This window comes from Hemibagrus wyckioides, linkage group LG06, assembly GCF_019097595.1.
Source record: "Hemibagrus wyckioides isolate EC202008001 linkage group LG06, SWU_Hwy_1.0, whole genome shotgun sequence".
Lineage (NCBI taxonomy): Eukaryota > Metazoa > Chordata > Actinopteri > Siluriformes > Bagridae > Hemibagrus > Hemibagrus wyckioides.
In genome coordinates, this window is record NC_080715.1 from 21,518,943 (window position 1) to 21,525,068 (window position 6,126).

General features: G+C 34.9%; 1 long non-coding RNA gene across 1 annotated transcript; it reads left to right on the plus strand.

Annotated features, from left to right (window-relative positions):
- Positions 1-388: 388 nt before the first annotated feature.
- LOC131354927 (uncharacterized) lies at positions 389-1,529 on the plus strand. The gene is made up of 3 exons (XR_009204795.1): positions 389-593; positions 1,089-1,199; positions 1,410-1,529. It is a non-coding gene; the product is annotated as an uncharacterized LOC131354927 (long non-coding RNA).
- Positions 1,530-6,126: the final 4,597 nt, after the last annotated feature.

Genomic DNA, 6,126 nt, shown 5'->3' on the forward strand with positions numbered 1-6,126 from the left:
ATATTCATTATAAATTGAACAAGTAATATAATATGATCTAAAGGTAACTGACACTTCAAACTAGCGTACTTTCACCATGATAACATCTTACCGGACGTCACATGACCTCCAAAATTTCACATACATTAGTGAAGAACTGAGACTGAGATAAAGAAAAGCTAAACAGCACTATAATTCCTATAAAAAGTAATGTCTTCTTTTTTTATACCTGTTCTTTGTGATTCTTACATCCATATTCTGCAAATATCTTTCTTTCAAAGTCTAATTCTCCTCAGTTCAGTCACATTAGTCTTAGCTCACAGCAGCATCTAGGTTTCATATACTGAAAACTATGAAACTATGCTAATTTTATGGGATTTTTTTATTGCTAGCCTGGCGAGACCTGCAAGCTCCATCTAGAGGTGGCTTTAATGCAAATGCTGTCAAAGCCACCTCACTGCCAGTACGTTCTGCAGCTTGTGGACTCGTTTGAAATGGACAACTGCCTCCTGTTAGTCCTGGAAAGACCAATCCCCTGCATGGACGTATATGAGCTACTGTTGAGTGAAGGAGGCACACTCAGTGAGGTGCTGGCCAAAATGATCATGCTGCAGGTGATTCATCTTTCACTATGGTCCCTCTTTGGATAACTAAAGAATTTGTTTGCTGTTGATTTGTTTGTTCTTGATTGACTCGTGATAACATGTTTGCTAGCTTTATCAGATGCTTCACAAAGTAAAAATCCCTGAAAATGGAGAACACAAAGTGATGCACAAATGCAAATAATAATGGTGAAGTTAGTAATACTAAGAAAAACAATCCACAAAGGCATCATTTGTATTTTGTTTGTGTGTGTAATTTAGATACATGTGTGATTGAACTGTTTATTTAGGGGTACTGATGTATGGTGTGGCTGTGACTATGTGATGTGGCTGTAAGGGTCCAGTCTTACTGAGACTGGTTGTTCTTTTTAGGGTATAGTACATAGTTACAGTCATCTAACTAGTTGTATCTAACTAAATCTGAGAAAAATGATAGTGAAGCTGCAAGCAGAAGTTAAAAATTTGTGACTAAATTTCTGTCTCTGTTTCATATCACTGCCCACACAGCCTACTGTCATCTGATCAACTGGTGCTTGGAGCAAGATCCCACCAAAAGACCAAGCCTGAGGCAGATCAGTAAACATGGGTGGTTCACAGAAGACCTTTCAGGTTAGCCAGGTAAAACATCAGATCTACTTAAAATGAACTAACATAGAATATAATCTAGATCACATGGATTGTACTAGAACACTACTGCATTCTTCTATAAAAATAAAGTCTTATGTAATTTTATTTTCTTGAGAGAAACATGAACATGAAGAAATCAAATAAGGAAACATTATGTTCTACAATACTCTATATTAATTTAAACATGTTTTTATTCCACAGATGATGAATAGGCCATGTTGGATCAGAACATCAGCACCCAACAACTTACCCAACAAATTGTAATTACCAATATATTAGAATCACTGTAAATATATTCCTGTAAATAAATTTTAATTACTGTAAATCAATTCCTTATAAATAATAATAAATTTAATAAACTTAATAAATTAAATAAATTATGATCATCATATCTGTCTGGCTGCTGTTTGCTTTCATTCAATATCATCATATTAATGATCTTCTGCTTGGAGCTGTCTGCATTTATGACTCAACTTCTGCTGCTGTGGATGAACACACATGGATAGCTTAAAAATCTGCACTTCCTATCAACAGTTTATGCCCAAATCTCACCATTGCTTCAGTCGAAGATCTCATATGAATATAATGTAGACTTGAATTTATAAACTTCTGCTGTAATCATGAAAACTCAGGAGGAGTTCATCCTGAGATTCTTATTCACAATATACTCATATTGAATATCCTTTTAAATATACGTAGAACTGCTGGAGTTTATATTATACAATTGTATACGTTTCATTATATATCATATACACTGTTCAGGCATAACATTATGACCACCTGCCTAATAATGCTGGTTTACCGAGATGCTTGATATGTGGTGAGAAATTTAGGAAAAAAAAAAAAAATATATATATATCTAATGTAGAAAGACATGTCCAGAACAAACATATGACATTTACTGAAAAGTCCAAAGCTGGAGATGAGCGAAAAAGAGCAATTTCAGAACTGCTGCAGAAAGCTGAGAAGAGCAAACATACTTTCAAATGTACTTTCAAGAACTACTGTGGCTAGTTTTGTGGCTATCATTTAATACACTATTATTTATATATTATATACTATATATATATATATATATATATTTGCATATTGGACCCTAAATTCATGTAGATGTGGTTTCGACTGTTGAATGCTGTAGGTGTCTGAGAAAAGAAAAGAGAGGATGATGGCACACTTAAATGACCTTCAGTCCTATTTAAACGTAAACTGGATGATTTCTGTTTGCTCTTTTTAATATGCTGCTGCCATATGTTTTATTTTATTTATTTTCCACAAATAAAGAAAGGATTCAGGGGTCTCCAACATGTTGTTCACGAGCCACTGGTACCCACCTCTTTTCACAGAATATGTACAAAATTGATAAAACCTCATTAACTCGGTTAGCCACCTGGCCACCTTCATTTTGTCAAAGTAGCTCTCAGAGGAAAAAAGATGAATTAAACTGTTACAGGTCATCGAAATATAAACATATAACATGTACACCACCTTGATCAAAATTTGAAGAAAAAAGACTTGGTAATTTAGAAAGGAACAGAAATACAGCTAGATATTACAACATAGTGGTTAAATATAGTACTGAATCAACATTAGAGAAGTTAAATGGTCGGAAAATGGACATACAAGAAGACATTGATGAGATAGACTGGAATAATGCTTGCCTAAAAGCACAAACACAGATAATAAATACAAGGTTTAAATTACTTCAATGAAAATGGTTAATGAGAAAGTATATAATTCCTGTTAAACTTCATCATATGTCTGCTAATATTCCAGACGTGTGCTAAATGTTTGGATGAGAAAGGTACAGTGTATCACTGCCATTGGGAATGTCCAGAAATTCCCAATTTCTGGAAGGAGATTATAAAATGTCTGCCAGATACATTTAACACTAAATCCTCTTCAACGTTAAACTCAGTGTTCCTAGAAAATATTTAATGGACTTTATACAAACACTGAAACAGACTAAACTTCTAGATTTCTGATGTCTCCAAGCCTGTAGAGTGACTGTATTGTGCTGGAAGAGTATGAAGATGGCATCTTTGAGAATGTGGATAAGGGAAATAGCAGACTGTATTGGGTTAGAAAGACTAACTTGCATTGTTAAGGACAAGCGGAAAGTTCTGTTCAGCTCTGGGAACCATACATGAGCATTGTGAAAACTGGGAATACAGGCATTACTTGAAAATGAATTGGAAACAATATTCATACTTATTGTATTGTATTTTGTTTTATCTTGTTTTAGTTTTATTTATTTTTGTTGATTTTTTTCATGCAAGTATGCGTGATGAGTGGGATATGTGTGTGGGGTGGTTGTTTCTGAGGTATGATGTTTGTATGATGAGGTGTGGTGGGAGAAGGAAATGACAATAAACATATAAACATATTGAAAAATAAAAACCTTACTGCTGTAATCATAAAAACTGAGCTGATCCTGAGACTCTTATTCACAATATGCTCACACCAGTGACGTGTGGTAAGGTTCATGGTCAGAATATATTTACAAATATATGTGAATTCAATAGAGTAGCTTAAATTGGCGATTCAATTGGCAACTTGCACATTGATTACTGGTAATTTATTACCTCCTGTTTAACTTAGATAGGTAGAAAGAGAAGAAAAGGATGTACTGTTCTGAGAAACTATGATTAATACAGCTCTGGCAAAAATTAAGAGACCACTGCAAAATTATCAGTTTCTCTGGTTTTCCTATTTATAGGTATGTGTTTGAATAAGGTGAACATTTTAGTTTGATTATAGAAACTACTGACAACATTTCTCCCAAGTTCCAAATAAACAACATATTGTCATTTAGAGCATTTATTTGCAGAAAATGACAACTGGTCAAAATACCAAAAAAGATGCAGTGTTTTCAGACCTCAAAAATGCAAAGACAACATTAATACTAATGTACTAACTAAGGAAACTAAATTTGGTGGAATTTGTTTGATGGCTTGTGACTGTCCATCTTCTTTCTTTTATTTTTACTGTCCTAATAAGCAAAAAATACACACTGTTACTGTGAAAATAGAAAATGTTAATTAAATTGATGGTAAAATACTGTAACTTCATAAGCAAGTAATTACCCTAAAATCAATGGTATTAATCTGTCTAAATTACATATTTTGCTGAAATATATATTTAAATTTAAGCCGTTTAAGCCTGAGTTCATATAAGGAAATGTTACATGAAGTGCACTGTTGTGTTTTAAAGTGCTAGCTGAGGTTTTTCCCCACCCATTGAATGGAAATACCATTGTATTGAGAAGAATCACAATTAGTACTATTTAAGACCATTATTGGATGGTACTGACTTCTTCTTCTTCTTCTTTTGGCTTTTCCCTTCAGGGCTCACCACAGAAAATCATCTATCTCCACCTATCCCTATCTTCTGTATCCTCAACACTTGCACCCACTAGCTTCATATCCTCATTTATTATATCCATATACAGTGGTACCTCAGTCCTTGACCACCCCTGTGCTCGAACTTTCGGTATTCAATTCGAATTTTCAAGTCAATTTGACCTTGGTGTACGAAAATATTTTTGGTGTACAACACGACCGTCAGGAACATTGGCTCTTGTTTCATACAGGTTTGCAACGAATATCAACATTGCAAACAAATTCGAACGAATATTAATCTGAACTGAATTTTCGACACAAATCTTCAGTTTTCAAAAATATTTTTCTGTGTTCTAACCGACCTGAGAAGAACTACTGTGACCGCACACAAGTGACTGGAACATTTTAACTAAAAGGTTACTAGGTTCCTCTGTACATATTGTAACACTGCCAGAAATGTCTGGAATCATTCAACTTGTTAAAAACCTTTTACATGATACAGTGTTTTTGTTTTCAGCTGCTTTATTTTCAGTTGTCAGAGGACCCCTTTGAAATTGCAGCTGCAGACAAACTAGATGAGAAATACACTAGGTGGAGACACATGTTTGACTGCAGAGGGCGATGCAGCATTAAAATATTGGGCAGATTATTAGAGAAGAGCCATGCCAAAAAGATTATCCCAGGAACAGTAGTGTAATACAACATTGCTTCATTGCTGAGACCTGTTGCACTTTTAAGTTCTGGAAATAAGAAGAATAAATATTTCAGTTCTGTGTCCTTAATGGAAGGTTAGAGGTTCTTCACACTGAGAATGCAGACTTCTTGTAATCAAGAATGTAAAATATTCACCACTATAATAGGATTCTGTGAGAGGATGCCATATAAAATATCTGTGGTGTATAATCCTTAAAAATATATATATACACACACTTTGAAAGATACTCTTAACCACCTCTGGTATTTTCCCCTGTCTTCGTCATGCGGCGCTTTTGAGTTAGTCTAAAGTATGTACTTGGGTTCACAGTTACAATAGTGAGTGTTTATGTAGCCAGTGGAGGAGTTGAGCAAGGCTGTGAAATTCCATTGGAGACACTACACTTGAGCAGGATGAGTAGGGTTCAATGGCTGGACATCTAGGTGAGGGGTCCTTTATTTCAAAAAAATTAAGTAGATGAGTGTGCTGATGAGTATGCAGTGAGCTCATAGTGTCTTGTCTGGACATTCAGTTATTAAATATGGATGGGATGGGAAACATGTCCAGAAGAGTCAAGCAATTACATAACACAATATAAGATAAAACTTAAAAAGGGACATAGAGTGTTAGAGAACCTGATAACCGTAACCCAAAAAGAAGCTAATCCTGTTAATCTTTTCTGACGTGTGCCACAGTGATATCAATGGAGGCTGAACAAACATGCCTCTTGGCAACCAATCAGCTGAATGAGCATAGTCTCATGACTGAGGTATGGTAGCATGGGTAAACATTTGTGAATGCATGGTTCAAGGTCACTTGGGAAAAATGCCTTCATGGAATCCACTCCTATAATTGGCCATATGTGCTTACTGATGGGATGTGAAGT